Genomic DNA, 27,941 nt, shown 5'->3' on the forward strand with positions numbered 1-27,941 from the left:
ATGGCCTGGGCACGGGGTCTCCCTGCTCCCTGCTCACATGTGCCCTAATCCTGTTCAGCACTGCTTATTTTGTGTTGCCCTGTGCGAGGAGGGCCCTGGTTGTGCCGTGATTGCTCAGTTCTTTGGCAGTGCCCCGCCCATGTGGCTGGAGAAGAAAGAGCTCTGCAACTTCTCTCAAGAATCGCTCCCTGTTTCTTTGCACGGGCCTCGCTGTCTATGGATGTTTCAGGAGACCCCACCGAAACACGGAAGGACTCTCAAATTATCCCAGCTTTCTCTGCACAGCGAGAGCTTTTAATATTTAGCATTGCTATCCTTTTCCTGTGTGTTTGTTAAAAAAATAGTTTTTATCTCTTTCACTTTCTTCCCAGGAAAGTTCTTTCTTCCAAAAACCTGGTGGGGGAGGGCTGGGTGTAACCTGCCTTCTATCAGAGGATATTTTCCTCCACATTTGTCCAAACCGGCACAGCCTGTCCTTTCCTGGGTCTCTGTTGCAGATGGAAGCTGCTGGTGCCATTGTCAGCTTGAAGCACTCTTTTGATGCAAGCAGATGTTGCCAGGTGTGTTCAGCAGCTGTTGCTCAATGCTTATGCCAAGCTATTGTGTTCCTCATGGAACCAAGGAGCCATTGTGACACTGCAGGGGCTGATGGCATCAAGGAGGCAATTGTGACAGTACAGAACCTCCTAGAAACAAGGCTCCATTGTGACACCGTGGGGAATCATGGAATCAAGGAGCCCATTGTGACACGGCTGCATGGAACCAATGGTCCATGGTTACACTGCGGATTCAAGAAGAGCACGGTGACACCACGCAACATCATGGAACCATAGGTCCATTGTGACACAGCGGGGCCTCATGGAAACAAGGGGACCATTGTGGGAAAGCAGGGCCTAATGGAAGCATGGAGAGCATTGTGACACTAAGGAAACTCCTGGAACCAAGATGACCACTGGCACATAATGGAACCTCATGGAAGCAAGCCTCCACAATGACTTTGGAGGGCCTCAGGGACCACAGGACCCATTGTGACACAGCAGGACCTGGTGGAACCAAGGAGCCTTTGTGATACTCCACATCCACATGGAAGCCAGGGTGCACTGAGACACAGCGGGGCCTTGTGGGAACCAAAGACACCTCTGCAAAAAGCAGGCTAGCTCATAGAAGCAAGGAGTCCATTGTTACAACGTAAAAGCTATGGAAGCAAGGGACCATTGTGACACTGCGGGGCCTCATGGAACCAATTGTCCATGATGACAATGCGGATCAAAGGAGACCATGGTGACACTGCGGAACCTGATGGAACCAAGGAGCCATTGTGACACAGTGGGGCCTCATGGAATCAAGGAGACCATTGTGACCCAGGTGTTGCATGTGAAGGCAAGGAGCCATTGTGACACTTTGGGCTTCTTCCCTTGAGCTCTGCAGCTGGCTGTCCCAGCCCAGCGCACCATGTGCCACCTGCTCTCCTCAGGGCTCTGCCTGCACACAGCCCCAGGAGAAGTTTTCCTGTTTGGAAGGAAAGAATGGAAAAGCCGGAGCAGGTTTCCTAAACAACAAACCCCACTCAGGAGCCACATACTCAGTACAGGCTGCCTGGAACGATGTCCCCTTTCTACAAGGGTCAGTGTGAGCAGGAATGAATGATCTCTGGGAGCAGAATTCTCGGAGTCTTTCCACTGAATTCTCTGTCCCTGTGTCTTGGGGTGACTTTATTGTGTGTATCCCCTATTGCTGCTCTATGCCCAGAAGTGAACTTTGTGCGTTTCTGTGCCTTTCAACTGAGCCTGAGAGGGGGGAGAGGAAAAAAAAGCCAGACAAACTTCTCAGAGCGTTTGTTCAAGGACACACATACACACTCCTCTGCATCCTGCTTGCAGCAAGAGCAGAGGAAGCAACTTTGTTTCTTTTTAGCCAGTTTTCAGCTCCTTTTCTCTGGGGGGAGATGGAGAGTTGAACTTTGTTTTCCTGGGACTTTGGGGGTTTTTTCCCCTTCTCTTCTTGACTCTTTCAACATCAGAGCACATTGGGAGAATTTTCTCCCGAGGTGGGGGCCCTGAATGTGGGCCCATGAGCCAGCTGCAAGGAGGAGGAGAGAGACTACACCTACGGAAGTGTTGGGGTTCCTCCCCCCTGCCATGAGGTCATGGGAGAGGGGACCCTGGGGTAGAGGCATGGCCTGGGCACGGGGTCTCCCTGCTCCCTGCTCACATGTGCCCTAATCCTGTTCAGCACTGCTTATTTTGTGTTGCCCTGTGCGAGGAGGGCCCTGGTTGTGCTGTGATTGCTCAGTTCTTTGGCAGTGCCCCGCCCATGTGGCTGGAGAAGAAAGAGCTCTGAAACTTCTCTCAAGAATCGCTCCCTGTTTCTTTGCACGGGCCTCGCTGTCTATGGATGTTTCAGGAGACCCCACCGAAACACAGAAGGACTCTCAAATTATCCCAGCTTTCTCTGCACAGCGAGAGCTTTTAATATTTAGCATTGCTATCCTTTTCCTGTGTGTTTGTTAAAAAAATAGTTTTTATCTCTTTCACTTTCTTCCCAGGAAAGTTCTTTCTTCCAAAAACCTGGTGGGGGAGGGCTGGGTGTAACCTGCCTTCTATCAGAGGATATTTTCCTCCACATTTGTCCAAACCGGCACAGCCTGTCCTTTCCTGGGTCTCTGTTGCAGATGGAAGCTGCTGGTGCCATTGTCAGCTTGAAGCACTCTTTTGATGCAAGCAGATGTTGCCAGGTGTGTTCAGCAGCTGTTGCTCAATGCTTATGCCAAGCTATTGTGTTCCTCATGGAACCAAGGAGCCATTGTGACACTGCAGGGGCTGATGGCATCAAGGAGGCAATTGTGACAGTACAGAACCTCCTAGAAACAAGGCTCCATTGTGACACCGTGGGGAATCATGGAATCAAGGAGCCCATTGTGACACGGCTGCATGGAACCAATGGTCCATGGTTACACTGCGGATTCAAGAAGAGCACGGTGACACCACGCAACATCATGGAACCATAGGTCCATTGTGACACAGCGGGGCCTCATGGAAACAAGGGGACCATTGTGGCAAAGCAGGGCCTAATGGAAGCATGGAGAGCATTGTGACACTAAGGAAACTCCTGGAACCAAGATGACCACTGGCACATAATGGAACCTCATGGAAGCAAGCCTCCACAATGACTTTGGAGGGCCTCAGGGACCACAGGACCCATTGTGACACAGCAGGACCTGGTGGAACCAAGGAGCCTTTGTGATACTCCACATCCACATGGAAGCCAGGGTGCACTGAGACACAGCGGGGCCTTGTTGGAACCAAAGACACCTCTGCAAAAAGCAGGCTAGCTCATAGAAGCAAGGAGTCCATTGTTACAATGTAAAAGCTATGGAAGCAAGGGACCATTGTGACACTGCGGGGCCTCATGGAACCAATTGTCCATGATGACAATGCGGATCAAAGGAGACCATGGTGACACTGCGGAACCTGATGGAACCAAGGAGCCATTGTGACACAGTGGGGCCTCATGGAATCAAGGAGACCATTGTGACCCAGGTGTTGCATGTGAAGGCAAGGAGCCATTGTGACACTTTGGGCTTCTTCCCTTGAGCTCTGCAGCTGGCTGTCCCAGCCCAGCGCACCATGTGCCACCTGCTCTCCTCAGGGCTCTGCCTGCACACAGCCCCAGGAGAAGTTTTCCTGTTTGGAAGGAAAGAATGGAAAAGCCGGAGCAGGTTTCCTAAACAACAAACCCCACTCAGGAGCCACATGCTCAGTACAGGCTGCCTGGAACGATGTCCCCTTTCTACAAGGGTCAGTGTGAGCAGGAATGATCTCTGGGAGCAGAATTCTCGGAGTCTTTCCACTGAATTCTCTGTCCCTGTGTCTTGGGGTGACTTTATTGTGTGTATCCCCTATTGCTGCTCTATGCCCAGAAGTGAACTTTGTGCGTTTCTGTGCCTTTCAACTGAGCCTGAGAGGGGGGAGAGGAAAAAAACCGGACAAACTTCTCAGAGCGTTTTTTCAAGGACACACATACACGCTCCTCTGCATCCTGCTTGCAGCAAGAGCAGAGGAAGCAACTTTGTTTCTTTTTAGCCAGTTTTCAGCTCCTTTTCTCTGGGGGGAGATGGAGAGTTGAACTTTGTTTTCCTGGGACTTTGGGGGTTTTTTCCCCTTCTCTTCTTGACTCTTTCAACATCAGCGCACATTGGGAGAATTTTCTCCCGAGGTGGGGGCCCTGAATGTGGGCCCATGAGCCAGCTGCAAGGAGGAGGAGAGAGACTACACCTACGGAAGTGTTGGGGTTCCTCCCCCCTGCCATGAGGTCATGGGAGAGGGGACCCTGGGGTAGAGGCATGGCCTGGGCACGGGGTCTCCCTGCTCCCTGCTCACATGTGCCCTAATCCTGTTCAGCACTGCTTATTTTGTGTTGCCCTGTGCGAGGAGGGCCCTGGTTGTGCTGTGATTGCTCAGTTCTTTGGCAGTGCCCCGCCCATGTGGCTGGAGAAGAAAGAGCTCTGCAACTTCTCTCAAGAATCGCTCCCTGTTTCTTTGCACGGGCCTCGCTGTCTATGGATGTTTCAGGAGACCCCACCGAAACACAGAAGGACTCTCAAATTATCCCAGCTTTCTCTGCACAGCGAGAGCTTTTAATATTTAGCATTGCTATCCTTTTCCTGTGTGTTTGTTAAAAAAATAGTTTTTATCTCTTTCACTTTCTTCCCAGGAAAGTTCTTTCTTCCAAAAACCTGGTGGGGGAGGGCTGGGTGTAACCTGCCTTCTATCAGAGGATATTTTCCTCCACATTTGTCCAAACCGGCACAGCCTGTCCTTTCCTGGGTCTCTGTTGCAGATGGAAGCTGCTGGTGCCATTGTCAGCTTGAAGCACTCTTTTGATGCAAGCAGATGTTGCCAGGTGTGTTCAGCAGCTGTTGCTCAATGCTTATGCCAAGCTATTGTGTTCCTCATGGAACCAAGGAGCCATTGTGACACTGCAGGGGCTGATGGCATCAAGGAGGCAATTGTGACAGTACAGAACCTCCTAGAAACAAGGCTCCATTGTGACACCGTGGGGAATCATGGAATCAAGGAGCCCATTGTGACACGGCTGCATGGAACCAATGGTCCATGGTTACACGGCGGATTCAAGAAGAGCACGGTGACACCACGCAACATCATGGAACCATAGGTCCATTGTGACACAGCGGGGCCTCATGGAAACAAGGGGACCATTGTGGGAAAGCAGGGCCTAATGGAAGCATGGAGAGCATTGTGACACTAAGGAAACTCCTGGAACCAAGATGACCACTGGCACATAATGGAACCTCATGGAAGCAAGCCTCCACAATGACTTTGGAGGGCCTCAGGGACCACAGGACCCATTGTGACACAGCAGGACCTGGTGGAACCAAGGAGCCTTTGTGATACTCCAGATCCACATGGAAGCCAGGGTGCACTGAGACACAGCGGGGCCTTGTTGGAACCAAAGACACCTCTGCAAAAAGCAGGCTAGCTCATAGAAGCAAGGAGTCCATTGTTACAACGTAAAAGCTATGGAAGCAAGGGACCATTGTGACACTGCGGGGCCTCATGGAACCAATTGTCCATGATGACAGTGCGGATCAAAGGAGACCATGGTGACACTGCGGAACCTGATGGAACCAAGGAGCCATTGTGACACAGTGGGGCCTCATGGAATCAAGGAGACCATTGTGACCCAGGTGTTGCATGGGAAGGCAAGGAGCCATTGTGACACTTTGGGCTTCTTCCCTTGAGCTCTGCAGCTGGCTGTCCCAGCCCAGCGCACCATGTGCCACCTGCTCTCCTCAGGGCTCTGCCTGCACACAGCCCCAGGAGAAGTTTTCCTGTTTGGAAGGAAAGAATGGAAAAGCCTGAGCAGGTTTCCTAAACAACAAACCCCACTCAGGAGCCACATGCTCAGTACAGGCTGCCTGGAACGATGTCCCCTTTCTACAAGGGTCAGTGTGAGCAGGAATGAATGATCTCTGGGAGCAGAATTCTCGGAGTCTTTCCACTGAATTCTCTGTCCCTGTGTCTTGGGGTGACTTTATTGTGTGTATCCCCTATTGCTGCTCTATGCCCAGAAGTGAACTTTGTGCATTTCTGTGCCTTTCAACTGAGCCTGAGAGGGGGGAGAGGAAAAAAAAGCCAGACAAACTTCTCAGAGCGTTTGTTCAAGGACACACATACACACTCCTCTGCATCCTGCTTGCAGCAAGAGCAGAGGAAGCAACTTTGTTTCTTTTTAGCCAGTTTTCAGCTCCTTTTCTCTGGGGGGAGATGGAGAGTTGAACTTTGTTTTCCTGGGACTTTGGGGGTTTTTTCCCCTTCTCTTCTTGACTCTTTCAACATCAGAGCACATTGGGAGAATTTTCTCCCGAGGTGGGGGCCCTGAATGTGGGCCCATGAGCCAGCTGCAAGGAGGAGGAGAGAGACTACACCTACGGAAGTGTTGGGGTTCCTCCCCCCTGCCATGAGGTCATGGGAGAGGGGACCCTGGGGTAGAGGCATGGCCTGGGCACGGGGTCTCCCTGCTCCCTGCTCACATGTGCCCTAATCCTGTTCAGCACTGCTTATTTTGTGTTGCCCTGTGCCAGGAGGGCCCTGGTTGTGCCGTGATTGCTCAGTTCTTTGGCAGTGCCCCGCCCATGTGGCTGGAGAAGAAAGAGCTCTGCAACTTCTCTCAAGAATCGCTCCCTGTTTCTTTGCACGGGCCTCGCTGTCTATGGATGTTTCAGGAGACCCCACCGAAACACGGAAGGACTCTCAAATTATCCCAGCTTTCTCTGCACAGCGAGAGCTTTTAATATTTAGCATTGCTATCCTTTTCCTGTGTGTTTGTTAAAAAAATAGTTTTTATCTCTTTCACTTTCTTCCCAGGAAAGTTCTTTCTTCCAAAAACCTGGTGGGGGAGGGCTGGGTGTAACCTGCCTTCTATCAGAGGATATTTTCCTCCACATTTGTCCAAACCGGCACAGCCTGTCCTTTCCTGGGTCTCTGTTGCAGATGGAAGCTGCTGGTGCCATTGTCAGCTTGAAGCACTCTTTTGATGCAAGCAGATGTTGCCAGGTGTGTTCAGCAGCTGTTGCTCAATGCTTATGCCAAGCTATTGTGTTCCTCATGGAACCAAGGAGCCATTGTGACACTGCAGGGGCTGATGGCATCAAGGAGGCAATTGTGACAGTACAGAACCTCCTAGAAACAAGGCTCCATTGTGACACCGTGGGGAATCATGGAATCAAGGAGCCCATTGTGACACGGCTGCATGGAACCAATGGTCCATGGTTACACGGCGGATTCAAGAAGAGCACGGTGACACCACGCAACATCATGGAACCATAGGTCCATTGTGACACAGCGGGGCCTCATGGAAACAAGGGGACCATTGTGGCAAAGCAGGGCCTAATGGAAGCATGGAGAGCATTGTGACACTAAGGAAACTCCTGGAACCAAGATGACCACTGGCACATAATGGAACCTCATGGAAGCAAGCCTCCACAATGACTTTGGAGGGCCTCAGGGACCACAGGACCCATTGTGACACAGCAGGACCTGGTGGAACCAAGGAGCCTTTGTGATACTCCAGATCCACATGGAAGCCAGGGTGCACTGAGACACAGCGGGGCCTTGTTGGAACCAAAGACACCTCTGCAAAAAGCAGGCTAGCTCATAGAAGCAAGGAGTCCATTGTTACAACGTAAAAGCTATGGAAGCAAGGGACCATTGTGACACTGCGGGGCCTCATGGAACCAATTGTCCATGATGACAGTGCGGATCAAAGGAGACCATGGTGACACTGCGGAACCTGATGGAACCAAGGAGCCATTGTGACACAGTGGGGCCTCATGGAATCAAGGAGACCATTGTGACCCAGGTGTTGCATGGGAAGGCAAGGAGCCATTGTGACACTTTGGGCTTCTTCCCTTGAGCTCTGCAGCTGGCTGTCCCAGCCCAGCGCACCATGTGCCACCTGCTCTCCTCAGGGCTCTGCCTGCACACAGCCCCAGGAGAAGTTTTCCTGTTTGGAAGGAAAGAATGGAAAAGCCGGAGCAGGTTTCCTAAACAACAAACCCCACTCAGGAGCCACATGCTCAGTACAGGCTGCCTGGAACGATGTCCCCTTTCTACAAGGGTCAGTGTGAGCAGGAATGAATGATCTCTGGGAGCAGAATTCTCGGAGTCTTTCCACTGAATTCTCTGTCCCTGTGTCTTGGGGTGACTTTATCGTGTGTATCCCCTATTGCTGCTCTATGCCCAGAAGTGAACTTTGTGCATTTCTGTGCCTTTCAACTGAGCCTGAGAGGGGGGAGAGGAAAAAAAAGCCAGACAAACTTCTCAGAGTGTTTGTTCAAGGACACACATACACACTCCTCTGCATCCTGCTTGCAGCAAGAGCAGAGGAAGCAACTTTGTTTCTTTTTAGCCAGTTTTCAGCTCCTTTTCTCTGGGGGGAGATGGAGAGTTGAACTTTGTTTTCCTGGGACTTTGGGGGTTTTTTCCCCTTCTCTTCTTGACTCTTTCAACATCAGAGCACATTGGGAGAATTTTCTCCCGAGGTGGGGGCCCTGAATGTGGGCCCATGAGCCAGCTGCAAGGAGGAGGAGAGAGACTACACCTACGGAAGTGTTGGGGTTCCTCCCCCCTGCCATGAGGTCATGGGAGAGGGGACCCTGGGGTAGAGGCATGGCCTGGGCACGGGGTCTCCCTGCTCCCTGCTCACATGTGCCCTAATCCTGTTCAGCACTGCTTATTTTGTGTTGCCCTGTGCGAGGAGGGCCCTGGTTGTGCCGTGATTGCTCAGTTCTTTGGCAGTGCCCCGCCCATGTGGCTGGAGAAGAAAGAGCTCTGAAACTTCTCTCAAGAATCGCTCCCTGTTTCTTTGCACGGGCCTCGCTGTCTATGGATGTTTCAGGAGACCCCACCGAAACACAGAAGGACTCTCAAATTATCCCAGCTTTCTCTGCACAGCGAGAGCTTTTAATATTTAGCATTGCTATCCTTTTCCTGTGTGTTTGTTAAAAAAATAGTTTTTATCTCTTTCACTTTCTTCCCAGGAAAGTTCTTTCTTCCAAAAACCTGGTGGGGGAGGGCTGGGTGTAACCTGCCTTCTATCAGAGGATATTTCCCTCCACATTTGTCCAAACCGGCACAGCCTGTCCTTTCCTGGGTCTCTGTTGCAGATGGAAGCTGCTGGTGCCATTGTCAGCTTGAAGCACTCTTTTGATGCAAGCAGATGTTGCCAGGTGTGTTCAGCAGCTGTTGCTCAATGCTTATGCCAAGCTATTGTGTTCCTCATGGAACCAAGGAGCCATTGTGACACTGCAGGGGCTGATGGCATCAAGGAGGCAATTGTGACAGTACAGAACCTCCTAGAAACAAGGCTCCATTGTGACACCGTGGGGAATCATGGAATCAAGGAGCCCATTGTGACACGGCTGCATGGAACCAATGGTCCATGGTTACACGGCGGATTCAAGAAGAGCACGGTGACACCACGCAACATCATGGAACCATAGGTCCATTGTGACACAGCGGGGCCTCATGGAAACAAGGGGACCATTGTGGCAAAGCAGGGCCTAATGGAAGCATGGAGAGCATTGTGACACTAAGGAAACTCCTGGAACCAAGATGACCACTGGCACATAATGGAACCTCATGGAAGCAAGCCTCCACAATGACTTTGGAGGGCCTCAGGGACCACAGGACCCATTGTGACACAGCAGGAACCAAGGAACCTTTGTGATACCTGGTGGAACCAAGGAGCCTTTGTGATACTCCAGATCCACATGGAAGCCAGGGTGCACTGAGACACAGCGGGGCCTTGTTGGAACCAAAGACACCTCTGCAAAAAGCAGGCTAGCTCATAGAAGCAAGGAGTCCATTGTTACAACGTAAAAGCTATGGAAGCAAGGGACCATTGTGACACTGCGGGGCCTCATGGAACCAATTGTCCATGATGACAGTGCGGATCAAAGGAGACCATGGTGACACTGCGGAACCTGATGGAACCAAGGAGCCATTGTGACACAGTGGGGCCTCATGGAATCAAGGAGACCATTGTGACCCAGGTGTTGCATGTGAAGGCAAGGAGCCATTGTGACACTTTGGGCTTCTTCCCTTGAGCTCTGCAGCTGGCTGTCCCAGCCCAGCGCACCATGTGCCACCTGCTCTCCTCAGGGCTCTGCCTGCACACAGCCCCAGGAGAAGTTTTCCTGTTTGGAAGGAAAGAATGGAAAAGCCGGAGCAGGTTTCCTAAACAACAAACGCCACTCAGGAGCCACATGCTCAGTACAGGCTGCCTGGAACGATGTCCCCTTTCTACAAGGGTCAGTGTGAGCAGGAATGAATGATCTCTGGGAGCAGAATTCTCGGAGTCTTTCCACTGAATTCTCTGTCCCTGTGTCTTGGGGTGACTTTATTGTGTGTATCCCCTATTGCTGCTCTATGCCCAGAAGTGAACTTTGTGCATTTCTGTGCCTTTCAACTGAGCCTGAGAGGGGGGAGAGGAAAAAAAAGCCAGACAAACTTCTCAGAGCGTTTGTTCAAGGACACACATACACACTCCTCTGCATCCTGCTTGCAGCAAGAGCAGAGGAAGCAACTTTGTTTCTTTTTAGCCAGTTTTCAGCTCCTTTTCTCTGGGGGGAGATGGAGAGTTGAACTTTGTTTTCCTGGGACTTTGGGGGTTTTTTCCCCTTCTCTTCTTGACTCTTTCAACATCAGAGCACATTGGGAGAATTTTCTCCCGAGGTGGGGGCCCTGAATGTGGGCCCATGAGCCAGCTGCAAGGAGGAGGAGAGAGACTACACCTACGGAAGTGTTGGGGTTCCTCCCCCCTGCCATGAGGTCATGGGAGAGGGGACCCTGGGGTAGAGGCATGGCCTGGGCACGGGGTCTCCCTGCTCCCTGCTCACATGTGCCCTAATCCTGTTCAGCACTGCTTATTTTGTGTTGCCCTGTGCGAGGAGGGCCCTGGTTGTGCTGTGATTGCTCAGTTCTTTGGCAGTGCCCCGCCCATGTGGCTGGAGAAGAAAGAGCTCTGCAACTTCTCTCAAGAATCGCTCCCTGTTTCTTTGCACGGGCCTCGCTGTCTATGGATGTTTCAGGAGACCCCACCGAAACACGGAAGGACTCTCAAATTATCCCAGCTTTCTCTGCACAGCGAGAGCTTTTAATATTTAGCATTGCTATCCTTTTCCTGTGTGTTTGTTAAAAAAATAGTTTTTATCTCTTTCACTTTCTTCCCAGGAAAGTTCTTTCTTCCAAAAACCTGGTGGGGGAGGGCTGGGTGTAACCTGCCTTCTATCAGAGGATATTTTCCTCCACATTTGTCCAAACCGGCACAGCCTGTCCTTTCCTGGGTCTCTGTTGCAGATGGAAGCTGCTGGTGCCATTGTCAGCTTGAAGCACTCTTTTGATGCAAGCAGATGTTGCCAGGTGTGTTCAGCAGCTGTTGCTCAATGCTTATGCCAAGCTATTGTGTTCCTCATGGAACCAAGGAGCCATTGTGACACTGCAGGGGCTGATGGCATCAAGGAGGCAATTGTGACAGTACAGAACCTCCTAGAAACAAGGCTCCATTGTGACACCGTGGGGAATCATGGAATCAAGGAGCCCATTGTGACACAGCCAGGCTGCATGGAACCAATGGTCCATGGTTACACGGCGGATTCAAGAAGAGCACGGTGACACCACGCAACATCATGGAACCATAGGTCCATTGTGACACAGCGGGGCCTCATGGAAACAAGGGGACCATTGTGGCAAAGCAGGGCCTAATGGAAGCATGGAGAGCATTGTGACACTAAGGAAACTCCTGGAACCAAGATGACCACTGGCACATAATGGAACCTCATGGAAGCAAGCCTCCACAATGACTTTGGAGGGCCTCAGGGACCACAGGACCCATTGTGACACAGCAGGACCTGGTGGAACCAAGGAGCCTTTGTGATACTCCAGATCCACATGGAAGCCAGGGTGCACTGAGACACAGCGGGGCCTTGTTGGAACCAAAGACACCTCTGCAAAAAGCAGGCTAGCTCATAGAAGCAAGGAGTCCATTGTTACAACGTAAAAGCTATGGAAGCAAGGGACCATTGTGACACTGCGGGGCCTCATGGAACCAATTGTCCATGATGACAGTGCGGATCAAAGGAGACCATGGTGACACTGCGGAACCTGATGGAACCAAGGAGCCATTGTGACACAGTGGGGCCTCATGGAATCAAGGAGACCATTGTGACCCAGGTGTTGCATGTGAAGGCAAGGAGCCATTGTGACACTTTGGGCTTCTTCCCTTGAGCTCTGCAGCTGGCTGTCCCAGCCCAGCGCACCATGTGCCACCTGCTCTCCTCAGGGCTCTGCCTGCACACAGCCCCAGGAGAAGTTTTCCTGTTTGGAAGGAAAGAATGGAAAAGCCGGAGCAGGTTTCCTAAACAACAAACGCCACTCAGGAGCCACATGCTCAGTACAGGCTGCCTGGAACGATGTCCCCTTTCTACAAGGGTCAGTGTGAGCAGGAATGAATGATCTCTGGGAGCAGAATTCTCGGAGTCTTTCCACTGAATTCTCTGTCCCTGTGTCTTGGGGTGACTTTATTGTGTGTATCCCCAATTGCTGCTCTATGCCCAGAAGTGAACTTTGTGCATTTCTGTGCCTTTCAACTGAGCCTGAGAGGGGGGAGAGGAAAAAAAAGCCAGACAAACTTCTCAGAGCGTTTGTTCAAGGACACACATACACACTCCTCTGCATCCTGCTTGCAGCAAGAGCAGAGGAAGCAACTTTGTTTCTTTTTAGCCAGTTTTCAGCTCCTTTTCTCTGGGGGGAGATGGAGAGTTGAACTTTGTTTTCCTGGGACTTTGGGGGTTTTTTCCCCTTCTCTTCTTGACTCTTTCAACATCAGAGCACATTGGGAGAATTTTCTCCCGAGGTGGGGGCCCTGAATGTGGGCCCATGAGCCAGCTGCAAGGAGGAGGAGAGAGACTACACCTACGGAAGTGTTGGGGTTCCTCCCCCCTGCCATGAGGTCATGGGAGAGGGGACCCTGGGGTAGAGGCATGGCCTGGGCACGGGGTCTCCCTGCTCCCTGCTCACATGTGCCCTAATCCTGTTCAGCACTGCTTATTTTGTGTTGCCCTGTGCGAGGAGGGCCCTGGTTGTGCCGTGATTGCTCAGTTCTTTGGCAGTGCCCCGCCCATGTGGCTGGAGAAGAAAGAGCTCTGCAACTTCTCTCAAGAATCGCTCCCTGTTTCTTTGCACGGGCCTCGCTGTCTATGGATGTTTCAGGAGACCCCACCGAAACACAGAAGGACTCTCAAATTATCCCAGCTTTCTCTGCACAGCGAGAGCTTTTAATATTTAGCATTGCTATCCTTTTCCTGTGTGTTTGTTAAAAAAATAGTTTTTATCTCTTTCACTTTCTTCCCAGGAAAGTTCTTTCTTCCAAAAACCTGGTGGGGGAGGGCTGGGTGTAACCTGCCTTCTATCAGAGGATATTTTCCTCCACATTTGTCCAAACCGGCACAGCCTGTCCTTTCCTGGGTCTCTGTTGCAGATGGAAGCTGCTGGTGCCATTGTCAGCTTGAAGCACTCTTTTGATGCAAGCAGATGTTGCCAGGTGTGTTCAGCAGCTGTTGCTCAATGCTTATGCCAAGCTATTGTGTTCCTCATGGAACCAAGGAGCCATTGTGACACTGCAGGGGCTGATGGCATCAAGGAGGCAATTGTGACAGTACAGAACCTCCTAGAAACAAGGCTCCATTGTGACACCGTGGGGAATCATGGAATCAAGGAGCCCATTGTGACACAGCCAGGCTGCATGGAACCAATGGTCCATGGTTACACGGCGGATTCAAGAAGAGCACGGTGACACCACGCAACATCATGGAACCATAGGTCCATTGTGACACAGCGGGGCCTCATGGAAACAAGGGGACCATTGTGGCAAAGCAGGGCCTAATGGAAGCATGGAGAGCATTGTGACACTAAGGAAACTCCTGGAACCAAGATGACCACTGGCACATAATGGAACCTCATGGAAGCAAGCCTCCACAATGACTTTGGAGGGCCTCAGGGACCACAGGACCCATTGTGACACAGCAGGACCTGGTGGAACCAAGGAGCCTTTGTGATACTCCACATCCACATGGAAGCCAGGGTGCACTGAGACACAGCGGGGCCTTGTGGGAACCAAAGACACCTCTGCAAAAAGCAGGCTAGCTCATAGAAGCAAGGAGTCCATTGTTACAATGTAAAAGCTATGGAAGCAAGGGACCATTGTGACACTGCGGGGCCTCATGGAACCAATTGTCCATGATGACAATGCGGATCAAAGGAGACCATGGTGACACTGCGGAACCTGATGGAACCAAGGAGCCATTGTGACACAGTGGGGCCTCATGGAATCAAGGAGACCATTGTGACCCAGGTGTTGCATGGGAAGGCAAGGAGCCATTGTGACACTTTGGGCTTCTTCCCTTGAGCTCTGCAGCTGGCTGTCCCAGCCCAGCGCACCATGTGCCACCTGCTCTCCTCAGGGCTCTGCCTGCACACAGCCCCAGGAGAAGTTTTCCTGTTTGGAAGGAAAGAATGGAAAAGCCGGAGCAGGTTTCCTAAACAACAAACCCCACTCAGGAGCCACATGCTCAGTACAGGCTGCCTGGAACGATGTCCCCTTTCTACAAGGGTCAGTGTGAGCAGGAATGAATGATCTCTGGGAGCAGAATTCTCGGAGTCTTTCCACTGAATTCTCTGTCCCTGTGTCTTGGGGTGACTTTATCGTGTGTATCCCCTATTGCTGCTCTATGCCCAGAAGTGAACTTTGTGCGTTTCTGTGCCTTTCAACTGAGCCTGAGAGGGGGGAGAGGAAAAAAACCGGACAAACTTCTCAGAGCGTTTGTTCAAGGACACACATACACACTCCTCTGCATCCTGCTTGCAGCAAGAGCAGAGGAAGCAACTTTGTTTCTTTTTAGCCAGTTTTCAGCTCCTTTTCTCTGGGGGGAGATGGAGAGTTGAACTTTGTTTTCCTGGGACTTTGGGGGTTTTTTCCCCTTCTCTTCTTGACTCTTTCAACATCAGAGCACATTGGGAGAATTTTCTCCCGAGGTGGGGGCCCTGAATGTGGGCCCATGAGCCAGCTGAAAGGAGGAGGAGAGAGACTACACCTACGGAAGTGTTGGGGTTCCTCCCTCCTGCCATGAGGTCATGGGAGAGGGGACCCTGGGGTAGAGGCATGGCCTGGGCACGGGGTCTCCCTGCTCCCTGCTCACATGTGCCCTAATCCTGTTCAGCACTGCTTATTTTGTGTTGCCCTGTGCGAGGAGGGCCCTGGTTGTGCTGTGATTGCTCAGTTCTTTGGCAGTGCCCCGCCCATGTGGCTGGAGAAGAAAGAGCTCTGAAACTTCTCTCAAGAATCGCTCCCTGTTTCTTTGCACGGGCCTCGCTGTCTATGGATGTTTCAGGAGACCCCACCGAAACACAGAAGGACTCTCAAATTATCCCAGCTTTCTCTGCACAGCGAGAGCTTTTAATATTTAGCATTGTTATCCTTTTCCTGTGTGTTTGTTAAAAAAATAGTTTTTATCTCTTTCACTTTCTTCCCAGGAAAGTTCTTTTTTCCAAAAACCTGGTGGGGGAGGGCTGGGTGTAACCTGCCTTCTATCAGAGGATATTTTCCTCCACATTTGTCCAAACCGGCACAGCCTGTCCTTTCCCTGGGTGTCTGTTGCAGATGGAAGCTGCTGGTGCCATTGTCAGCTTGAAGCCCTCTTTTGATGCAAGCAGATGTTGCCAGGTGTGTTCAGCAGCTGTTGCTCAATGCTTATGCCAAGCTATTGTGTTCCTCATGGAACCAAGGAGCCATTGTGACACTGCAGGGGCTGATGGCATCAAGGAGGCAATTGTGACAGTACAGAACCTCCTAGAAACAAGGCTCCATTGTGACACCGTGGGGAATCATGGAATCAAGGAGCCCATTGTGACACGGCTGCATGGAACCAATGGTCCATGGTTACACTGCGGATTCAAGAAGAGCACGGTGACACCACGCAACATCATGGAACCATAGGTCCATTGTGACACAGCGGGGCCTCATGGAAACAAGGGGACCATTGTGGCAAAGCAGGGCCTAATGGAAGCATGGAGAGCATTGTGACACTAAGGAAACTCCTGGAACCAAGATGACCACTGGCACATAATGGAACCTCATGGAAGCAAGCCTCCACAATGACTTTGGAGGGCCTCAGGGACCACAGGACCCATTGTGACACAGCAGGACCTGGTGGAACCAAGGAGCCTTTGTGATACTCCAGATCCACATGGAAGCCAGGGTGCACTGAGACACAGCGGGGCCTTGTTGGAACCAAAGACACCTCTGCAAAAAGCAGGCTAGCTCATAGAAGCAAGGAGTCCATTGTTACAACGTAAAAGCTATGGAAGCAAGGGACCATTGTGACACTGCGGGGCCTCATGGAACCAATTGTCCATGATGACAGTGCGGATCAAAGGAGACCATGGTGACACTGCGGAACCTGATGGAACCAAGGAGCCATTGTGACACAGTGGGGCCTCATGGAATCAAGGAGACCATTGTGACCCAGGTGTTGCATGGGAAGGCAAGGAGCCATTGTGACACTTTGGGCTTCTTCCCTTGAGCTCTGCAGCTGGCTGTCCCAGCCCAGCGCACCATGTGCCACCTGCTCTCCTCAGGGCTCTGCCTGCACACAGCCCCAGGAGAAGTTTTCCTGTTTGGAAGGAAAGAATGGAAAAGCCGGAGCAGGTTTCCTAAACAACAAACCCCACTCAGGAGCCACATGCTCAGTACAGGCTGCCTGGAACGATGTCCCCTTTCTACAAGGGTCAGTGTGAGCAGGAATGATCTCTGGGAGCAGAATTCTCGGAGTCTTTCCACTGAATTCTCTTCCCCTGTGTCTTGGGGTGACTTTATTGTGTGTATCCCCTATTGCTGCTCTATGCCCAGAAGTGAACTTTGTGCATTTCTGTGCCTTTCAACTGAGCCTGAGAGGGGGGAGAGGAAAAAAAAGCCAGACAAACTTCTCAGAGCGTTTGTTCAAAGACACACATACACACTCCTCTGCATCCTGCTTGCAGCAAGAGCAGAGGAAGCAACTTTGTTTCTTTTTAGCCAGTTTTCAGCTCCTTTTCTCTGGGGGGAGATGGAGAGTTGAACTTTGTTTTCCTGGGACTTTGGGGGTTTTTTCCCCTTCTCTTCTTGACTCTTTCAACATCAGACCACATTGGGAGAATTTTCTCCCGAGGTGGGGGCCCTGAATGTGGGCCCATGAGCCAGTTGCAAGGAGGAGGAGAGAGACTACACCTACGGAAGTGTTGGGGTTCCTCCCCCCTGCCATGAGGTCATGGGAGAGGGGACCCTGGGGTAGAGGCATGGCCTGGGCACGGGGTCTCCCTGCTCCCTGCTCACATGTGCCCTAATCCTGTTCAGCACTGCTTATTTTGTGTTGCCCTGTGCCAGGAGGGCCCTGGTTGTGCTGTGATTGCTCAGTTCTTTGGCAGTGCCCCGCCCATGTGGCTGGAGAAGAAAGAGCTCTGCAACTTCTCTCAAGAATCGCTCCCTGTTTCTTTGCACGGGCCTCGCTGTCTATGGATGTTTCAGGAGACCCCACCGAAACACAGAAGGACTCTCAAATTATCCCAGCTTTCTCTGCACAGCGAGAGCTTTTAATATTTAGCATTGCTATCCTTTTCCTGTGTGTTTGTTAAAAAAATAGTTTTTATCTCTTTCACTTTCTTCCCAGGAAAGTTCTTTTTTCCAAAAACCTGGTGGGGGAGGGCTGGGTGTAACCTGCCTTCTATCAGAGGATATTTTCCTCCACATTTGTCCAAACCGGCACAGCCTGTCCTTTCCTGGGTCTCTGTTGCAGATGGAAGCTGCTGGTGCCATTGTCAGCTTGAAGCACTCTTTTGATGCAAGCAGATGTTGCCAGGTGTGTTCAGCAGCTGTTGCTCAATGCTTATGCCAAGCTATTGTGTTCCTCATGGAACCAAGGAGCCATTGTGACACTGCAGGGGCTGATGGCATCAAGGAGGCAATTGTGACAGTACAGAACCTCCTAGAAACAAGGCTCCATTGTGACACCGTGGGGAATCATGGAATCAAGGAGCCCATTGTGACACGGCTGCATGGAACCAATGGTCCATGGTTACACTGCGGATTCAAGAAGAGCACGGTGACACCACGCAACATCATGGAACCATAGGTCCATTGTGACACAGCGGGGCCTCATGGAAACAAGGGGACCATTGTGGGAAAGCAGGGCCTAATGGAAGCATGGAGAGCATTGTGACACTAAGGAAACTCCTGGAACCAAGATGACCACTGGCACATAATGGAACCTCATGGAAGCAAGCCTCCACAATGACTTTGGAGGGCCTCAGGGACCACAGGACCCATTGTGACACAGCAGGACCTGGTGGAACCAAGGAGCCTTTGTGATACTCCACATCCACATGGAAGCCAGGGTGCACTGAGACACAGCGGGGCCTTGTTGGAACCAAAGACACCTCTGCAAAAAGCAGGCTAGCTCATAGAAGCAAGGAGTCCATTGTTACAACGTAAAAGCTATGGAAGCAAGGGACCATTGTGACACTGCGGGGCCTCATGGAACCAATTGTCCATGATGACAGTGCGGATCAAAGGAGACCATGGTGACACTGCGGAACCTGATGGAACCAAGGAGCCATTGTGACACAGTGGGGCCTCATGGAATCAAGGAGACCATTGTGACCCAGGTGTTGCATGGGAAGGCAAGGAGCCATTGTGACACTTTGGGCTTCTTCCCTTGAGCTCTGCAGCTGGCTGTCCCAGCCCAGCGCACCATGTGCCACCTGCTCTCCTCAGGGCTCTGCCTGCACACAGCCCCAGGAGAAGTTTTCCTGTTTGGAAGGAAAGAATGGAAAAGCCGGAGCAGGTTTCCTAAACAACAAACCCCACTCAGGAGCCACATGCTCAGTACAGGCTGCCTGGAACGATGTCCCCTTTCTACAAGGGTCAGTGTGAGCAGGAATGAATGATCTCTGGGAGCAGAATTCTCGGAGTCTTTCCACTGAATTCTCTGTCCCTGTGTCTTGGGGTGACTTTATCGTGTGTATCCCCTATTGCTGCTCTATGCCCAGAAGTGAACTTTGTGCATTTCTGTGCCTTTCAACTGAGCCTGAGAGGGGGGAGAGGAAAAAAAAGCCAGACAAACTTCTCAGAGCGTTTGTTCAAGGACACACATACACACTCCTCTGCATCCTGCTTGCAGCAAGAGCAGAGGAAGCAACTTTGTTTCTTTTTAGCCAGTTTTCAGCTCCTTTTCTCTGGGGGGAGATGGAGAGTTGAACTTTGTTTTCCTGGGACTTTGGGGGTTTTTTCCCCTTCTCTTCTTGACTCTTTCAACATCAGACCACATTGGGAGAATTTTCTCCCGAGGTGGGGGCCCTGAATGTGGGCCCATGAGCCAGCTGCAAGGAGGAGGAGAGAGACTACACCTACGGAAGTGTTGGGGTTCCTCCCCGCTGCCATGAGGTCATGGGAGAGGGGACCCTGGGGTAGAGGCATGGCCTGGGCACGGGGTCTCCCTGCTCCCTGCTCACATGTGCCCTAATCCTGTTCAGCACTGCTTATTTTGTGTTGCCCTGTGCGAGGAGGGCCCTGGTTGTGCCGTGATTGCTCAGTTCTTTGGCAGTGCCCCGCCCATGTGGCTGGAGAAGAAAGAGCTCTGCAACTTCTCTCAAGAATCGCTCCCTGTTTCTTTGCACGGGCCTCGCTGTCTATGGATGTTTCAGGAGACCCCACCGAAACACAGAAGGACTCTCAAATTATCCCAGCTTTCTCTGCACAGCGAGAGCTTTTAATATTTAGCATTGTTATCCTTTTCCTGTGTGTTTGTTAAAAAAATAGTTTTTATCTCTTTCACTTTCTTCCCAGGAAAGTTCTTTTTTCCAAAAACCTGGTGGGGGAGGGCTGGGTGTAACCTGCCTTCTATCAGAGGATATTTTCCTCCACATTTGTCCAAACCGGCACAGCCTGTCCTTTCCCTGGGTGTCTGTTGCAGATGGAAGCTGCTGGTGCCATTGTCAGCTTGAAGCCCTCTTTTGATGCAAGCAGATGTTGCCAGGTGTGTTCAGCAGCTGTTGCTCAATGCTTATGCCAAGCTATTGTGTTCCTCATGGAACCAAGGAGCCATTGTGACACTGCAGGGGCTGATGGCATCAAGGAGGCAATTGTGACAGTACAGAACCTCCTAGAAACAAGGCTCCATTGTGACACCGTGGGGAATCATGGAATCAAGGAGCCCATTGTGACACGGCTGCATGGAACCAATGGTCCATGGTTACACTGCGGATTCAAGAAGAGCACGGTGACACCACGCAACATCATGGAACCATAGGTCCATTGTGACACAGCGGGGCCTCATGGAAACAAGGGGACCATTGTGGCAAAGCAGGGCCTAATGGAAGCATGGAGAGCATTGTGACACTAAGGAAACTCCTGGAACCAAGATGACCACTGGCACATAATGGAACCTCATGGAAGCAAGCCTCCACAATGACTTTGGAGGGCCTCAGGGACCACAGGACCCATTGTGACACAGCAGGACCTGGTGGAACCAAGGAGCCTTTGTGATACTCCAGATCCACATGGAAGCCAGGGTGCACTGAGACACAGCGGGGCCTTGTTGGAACCAAAGACACCTCTGCAAAAAGCAGGCTAGCTCATAGAAGCAAGGAGTCCATTGTTACAACGTAAAAGCTATGGAAGCAAGGGACCATTGTGACACTGCGGGGCCTCATGGAACCAATTGTCCATGATGACAGTGCGGATCAAAGGAGACCATGGTGACACTGCGGAACCTGATGGAACCAAGGAGCCATTGTGACACAGTGGGGCCTCATGGAATCAAGGAGACCATTGTGACCCAGGTGTTGCATGGGAAGGCAAGGAGCCATTGTGACACTTTGGGCTTCTTCCCTTGAGCTCTGCAGCTGGCTGTCCCAGCCCAGCGCACCATGTGCCACCTGCTCTCCTCAGGGCTCTGCCTGCACACAGCCCCAGGAGAAGTTTTCCTGTTTGGAAGGAAAGAATGGAAAAGCCGGAGCAGGTTTCCTAAACAACAAACCCCACTCAGGAGCCACATGCTCAGTACAGGCTGCCTGGAACGATGTCCCCTTTCTACAAGGGTCAGTGTGAGCAGGAATGATCTCTGGGAGCAGAATTCTCGGAGTCTTTCCACTGAATTCTCTGTCCCTGTGTCTTGGGGTGACTTTATTGTGTGTATCCCCTATTGCTGCTCTATGCCCAGAAGTGAACTTTGTGCATTTCTGTGCCTTTCAACTGAGCCTGAGAGGGGGGAGAGGAAAAAAAAGCCAGACAAACTTCTCAGAGCGTTTGTTCAAAGACACACATACACACTCCTCTGCATCCTGCTTGCAGCAAGAGCAGAGGAAGCAACTTTGTTTCTTTTTAGCCAGTTTTCAGCTCCTTTTCTCTGGGGGGAGATGGAGAGTTGAACTTTGTTTTCCTGGGACTTTGGGGGTTTTTTCCCCTTCTCTTCTTGACTCTTTCAACATCAGACCACATTGGGAGAATTTTCTCCCGAGGTGGGGGCCCTGAATGTGGGCCCATGAGCCAGTTGCAAGGAGGAGGAGAGAGACTACACCTACGGAAGTGTTGGGGTTCCTCCCCCCTGCCATGAGGTCATGGGAGAGGGGACCCTGGGGTAGAGGCATGGCCTGGGCACGGGGTCTCCCTGCTCCCTGCTCACATGTGCCCTAATCCTGTTCAGCACTGCTTATTTTGTGTTGCCCTGTGCCAGGAGGGCCCTGGTTGTGCTGTGATTGCTCAGTTCTTTGGCAGTGCCCCGCCCATGTGGCTGGAGAAGAAAGAGCTCTGCAACTTCTCTCAAGAATCGCTCCCTGTTTCTTTGCACGGGCCTCGCTGTCTATGGATGTTTCAGGAGACCCCACCGAAACACAGAAGGACTCTCAAATTATCCCAGCTTTCTCTGCACAGCGAGAGCTTTTAATATTTAGCATTGCTATCCTTTTCCTGTGTGTTTGTTAAAAAAATAGTTTTTATCTCTTTCACTTTCTTCCCAGGAAAGTTCTTTTTTCCAAAAACCTGGTGGGGGAGGGCTGGGTGTAACCTGCCTTCTATCAGAGGATATTTTCCTCCACATTTGTCCAAACCGGCACAGCCTGTCCTTTCCTGGGTCTCTGTTGCAGATGGAAGCTGCTGGTGCCATTGTCAGCTTGAAGCACTCTTTTGATGCAAGCAGATGTTGCCAGGTGTGTTCAGCAGCTGTTGCTCAATGCTTATGCCAAGCTATTGTGTTCCTCATGGAACCAAGGAGCCATTGTGACACTGCAGGGGCTGATGGCATCAAGGAGGCAATTGTGACAGTACAGAACCTCCTAGAAACAAGGCTCCATTGTGACACCGTGGGGAATCATGGAATCAAGGAGCCCATTGTGACACGGCTGCATGGAACCAATGGTCCATGGTTACACTGCGGATTCAAGAAGAGCACGGTGACACCACGCAACATCATGGAACCATAGGTCCATTGTGACACAGCGGGGCCTCATGGAAACAAGGGGACCATTGTGGGAAAGCAGGGCCTAATGGAAGCATGGAGAGCATTGTGACACTAAGGAAACTCCTGGAACCAAGATGACCACTGGCACATAATGGAACCTCATGGAAGCAAGCCTCCACAATGACTTTGGAGGGCCTCAGGGACCACAGGACCCATTGTGACACAGCAGGACCTGGTGGAACCAAGGAGCCTTTGTGATACTCCAGATCCACATGGAAGCCAGGGTGCACTGAGACACAGCGGGGCCTTGTTGGAACCAAAGACACCTCTGCAAAAAGCAGGCTAGCTCATAGAAGCAAGGAGTCCATTGTTACAACGTAAAAGCTATGGAAGCAAGGGACCATTGTGACACTGCGGGGCCTCATGGAACCAATTGTCCATGATGACAGTGCGGATCAAAGGAGACCATGGTGACACTGCGGAACCTGATGGAACCAAGGAGCCATTGTGACACAGTGGGGCCTCATGGAATCAAGGAGACCATTGTGACCCAGGTGTTGCATGGGAAGGCAAGGAGCCATTGTGACACTTTGGGCTTCTTCCCTTGAGCTCTGCAGCTGGCTGTCCCAGCCCAGCGCACCATGTGCCACCTGCTCTCCTCAGGGCTCTGCCTGCACACAGCCCCAGGAGAAGTTTTCCTGTTTGGAAGGAAAGAATGGAAAAGCCGGAGCAGGTTTCCTAAACAACAAACCCCACTCAGGAGCCACATGCTCAGTACAGGCTGCCTGGAACGATGTCCCCTTTCTACAAGGGTCAGTGTGAGCAGGAATGAATGATCTCTGGGAGCAGAATTCTCGGAGTCTTTCCACTGAATTCTCTGTCCCTGTGTCTTGGGGTGACTTTATCGTGTGTATCCCCTATTGCTGCTCTATGCCCAGAAGTGAACTTTGTGCATTTCTGTGCCTTTCAACTGAGCCTGAGAGGGGGGAGAGGAAAAAAAAGCCAGACAAACTTCTCAGAGCGTTTGTTCAAGGACACACATACACACTCCTCTGCATCCTGCTTGCAGCAAGAGCAGAGGAAGCAACTTTGTTTCTTTTTAGCCAGTTTTCAGCTCCTTTTCTCTGGGGGGAGATGGAGAGTTGAACTTTGTTTTCCTGGGACTTTGGGGGTTTTTTCCCCTTCTCTTCTTGACTCTTTCAACATCAGACCACATTGGGAGAATTTTCTCCCGAGGTGGGGGCCCTGAATGTGGGCCCATGAGCCAGCTGCAAGGAGGAGGAGAGAGACTACACCTACGGAAGTGTTGGGGTTCCTCCCCGCTGCCATGAGGTCATGGGAGAGGGGACCCTGGGGTAGAGGCATGGCCTGGGCACGGGGTCTCCCTGCTCCCTGCTCACATGTGCCCTAATCCTGTTCAGCACTGCTTATTTTGTGTTGCCCTGTGCGAGGAGGGCCCTGGTTGTGCCGTGATTGCTCAGTTCTTTGGCAGTGCCCCGCCCATGTGGCTGGAGAAGAAAGAGCTCTGCAACTTCTCTCAAGAATCGCTCCCTGTTTCTTTGCACGGGCCTCGCTGTCTATGGATGTTTCAGGAGACCCCACCGAAACACGGAAGGACTCTCAAATTATCCCAGCTTTCTCTGCACAGCGAGAGCTTTTAATATTTAGCATTGCTATCCTTTTCCTGTGTGTTTGTTAAAAAAATAGTTTTTATCTCTTTCACTTTCTTCCCAGGAAAGTTCTTTTTTCCAAAAACCTGGTGGGGGAGGGCTGGGTGTAACCTGCCTTCTATCAGAGGATATTTTCCTCCACATTTGTCCAAACCGGCATAGCCTGTCCTTTCCTGGGTCTCTGTTGCAGATGGAAGCTGCTGGTGCCATTGTCAGCTTGAAGCACTCTTTTGATGCAAGCAGATGTTGCCAGGTGTGTTCAGCAGCTGTTGCTCAATGCTTATGCCAAGCTATTGTGTTCCTCATGGAACCAAGGAGCCATTGTGACACTGCAGGGGCTGATGGCATCAAGGAGGCAATTGTGACAGTACAGAACCTCCTAGAAACAAGGCTCCATTGTGACACCGTGGGGAATCATGGAATCAAGGAGCCCATTGTGACACGGCTGCATGGAACCAATGGTCCATGGTTACACTGCGGATTCAAGAAGAGCACGGTGACACCACGCAACATCATGGAACCATAGGTCCATTGTGACACAGCGGGGCCTCATGGAAACAAGGGGACCATTGTGGCAAAGCAGGGCCTAATGGAAGCATGGAGAGCATTGTGACACTAAGGAAACTCCTGGAACCAAGATGACCACTGGCACATAATGGAACCTCATGGAAGCAAGCCTCCACAATGACTTTGGAGGGCCTCAGGGACCACAGGACCCATTGTGACACAGCAGGACCTGGTGGAACCAAGGAGCCTTTGTGATACTCCACATCCACATGGAAGCCAGGGTGCACTGAGACACAGCGGGGCCTTGTTGGAACCAAAGACACCTCTGCAAAAAGCAGGCTAGCTCATAGAAGCAAGGAGTCCATTGTTACAACGTAAAAGCTATGGAAGCAAGGGACCATTGTGACACTGCGGGGCCTCATGGAACCAATTGTCCATGATGACAATGCGGATCAAAGGAGACCATGGTGACACTGCGGAACCTGATGGAACCAAGGAGCCATTGTGACACAGTGGGGCCTCATGGAATCAAGGAGACCATTGTGACCCAGGTGTTGCATGGGAAGGCAAGGAGCCATTGTGACACTTTGGGCTTCTTCCCTTGAGCTCTGCAGCTGGCTGTCCCAGCCCAGCGCACCATGTGCCACCTGCTCTCCTCAGGGCTCTGCCTGCACACAGCCCCAGGAGAAGTTTTCCTGTTTGGAAGGAAAGAATGGAAAAGCCGGAGCAGGTTTCCTAAACAACAAACCCCACTCAGGAGCCACATGCTCAGTACAGGCTGCCTGGAACGATGTCCCCTTTCTACAAGGGTCAGTGTGAGCAGGAATGAATGATCTCTGGGAGCAGAATTCTCGGAGTCTTTCCACTGAATTCTCTGTCCCTGTGTCTTGGGGTGACTTTATTGTGTGTATCCCCTATTGCTGCTCTATGCCCAGAAGTGAACTTTGTGCATTTCTGTGCCTTTCAACTGAGCCTGAGAGGGGGGAGAGGAAAAAAAAGCCAGACAAACTTCTCAGAGCGTTTGTTCAAGGACACACATACACACTCCTCTGCATCCTGCTTGCAGCAAGAGCAGAGGAAGCAACTTTGTTTCTTTTTAGCCAGTTTTCAGCTCCTTTTCTCTGGGGGGAGATGGAGAGTTGAACTTTGTTTTCCTGGGACTTTGGGGGTTTTTTCCCCTTCTCTTCTTGACTCTTTCAACATCAGCGCACATTGGGAGAATTTTCTCCCGAGGTGGGGGCCCTGAATGTGGGCCCATGAGCCAGCTGCAAGGAGGAGGAGAGAGACTACACCTACGGAAGTGTTGGGGTTCCTCCCCCCTGCCATGAGGTCATGGGAGAGGGGACCCTGGGGTAGAGGCATGGCCTGGGCACGGGGTCTCCCTGCTCCCTGCTCACATGTGCCCTAATCCTGTTCAGCACTGCTTATTTTGTGTTGCCCTGTGCGAGGAGGGCCCTGGTTGTGCCGTGATTGCTCAGTTCTTTGGCAGTGCCCCGCCCATGTGGCTGGAGAAGAAAGAGCTCTGAAACTTCTCTCAAGAATCGCTCCCTGTTTCTTTGCACGGGCCTCGCTGTCTATGGATGTTTCAGGAGACCCCACCGAAACACGGAAGGACTCTCAAATTATCCCAGCTTTCTCTGCACAGCGAGAGCTTTTAATATTTAGCATTGCTATCCTTTTCCTGTGTGTTTGTTAAAAAAATAGTTTTTATCTCTTTCACTTTCTTCCCAGGAAAGTTCTTTTTTCCAAAAACCTGGTGGGGGAGGGCTGGGTGTAACCTGCCTTCTATCAGAGGATATTTTCCTCCACATTTGTCCAAACCGGCACAGCCTGTCCTTTCCTGGGTCTCTGTTGCAGATGGAAGCTGCTGGTGCCATTGTCAGCTTGAAGCCCTCTTTTGATGCAAGCAGATGTTGCCAGGTGTGTTCAGCAGCTGTTGCTCAATGCTTATGCCAAGCTATTGTGTTCCTCATGGAACCAAGGAGCCATTGTGACACTGCAGGGGCTGATGGCATCAAGGAGGCAATTGTGACAGTACAGAACCTCCTAGAAACAAGGCTCCATTGTGACACCGTGGGGAATCATGGAATCAAGGAGCCCATTGTGACACGGCTGCATGGAACCAATGGTCCATGGTTACACTGCGGATTCAAGAAGAGCACGGTGACACCACGCAACATCACGGAACCATAGGTCCATTGTGACACAGCGGGGCCTCATGGAAACAAGGGGACCATTGTGGCAAAGCAGGGCCTAATGGAAGCATGGAGAGCATTGTGACACTAAGGAAACTCCTGGAACCAAGATGACCACTGGCACATAATGGAACCTCATGGAAGCAAGCCTCCACAATGACTTTGGAGGGCCTCAGGGACCACAGGACCCATTGTGACACAGCAGGACCTGGTGGAACCAAGGAGCCTTTGTGATACTCCAGATCCACATGGAAGCCAGGGTGCGCTGAGACACAGCGGGGCCTTGTGGGAACCAAAGACACCTCTGCAAAAAGCAGGCTAGCTCATAGAAGCAAGGAGTCCATTGTTACAACGTAAAAGCTATGGAAGCAAGGGACCATTGTGACACTGCGGGGCCTCATGGAACCAATTGTCCATGATGACAGTGCGGATCAAAGGAGACCATGGTGACACTGCGGAACCTGATGGAACCAAGGAGCCATTGTGACACAGTGGGGCCTCATGGAATCAAGGAGACCATTGTGACCCAGGTGTTGCATGGGAAGGCAAGGAGCCATTGTGACACTTTGGGCTTCTTCCCTTGAGCTCTGCAGCTGGCTGTCCCAGCCCAGCGCACCATGTGCCACCTGCTCTCCTCAGGGCTCTGCCTGCACACAGCCCCAGGAGAAGTTTTCCTGTTTGGAAGGAAAGAATGGAAAAGCCGGAGCAGGTTTCCTAAACAACAAACCCCACTCAGGAGCCACATGCTCAGTACAGGCTGCCTGGAACGATGTCCCCTTTCTACAAGGGTCAGTGTGAGCAGGAATGATCTCTGGGAGCAGAATTCTCGGAGTCTTTCCACTGAATTCTCTGTCCCTGTGTCTTGGGGTGACTTTATCGTGTGTATCCCCTATTGCTGCTCTATGCCCAGAAGTGAACTTTGTGCGTTTCTGTGCCTTTCAACTGAGCCTGAGAGGGGGGAGAGGAAAAAAAAGCCAGACAAACTTCTCAGAGCGTTTGTTC

The sequence above is a fragment of the Aphelocoma coerulescens genome, chromosome 29 (genome assembly GCF_041296385.1).
Source record: "Aphelocoma coerulescens isolate FSJ_1873_10779 chromosome 29, UR_Acoe_1.0, whole genome shotgun sequence".
In the NCBI taxonomy this organism is placed as follows: Eukaryota; Metazoa; Chordata; class Aves; order Passeriformes; family Corvidae; genus Aphelocoma; species Aphelocoma coerulescens.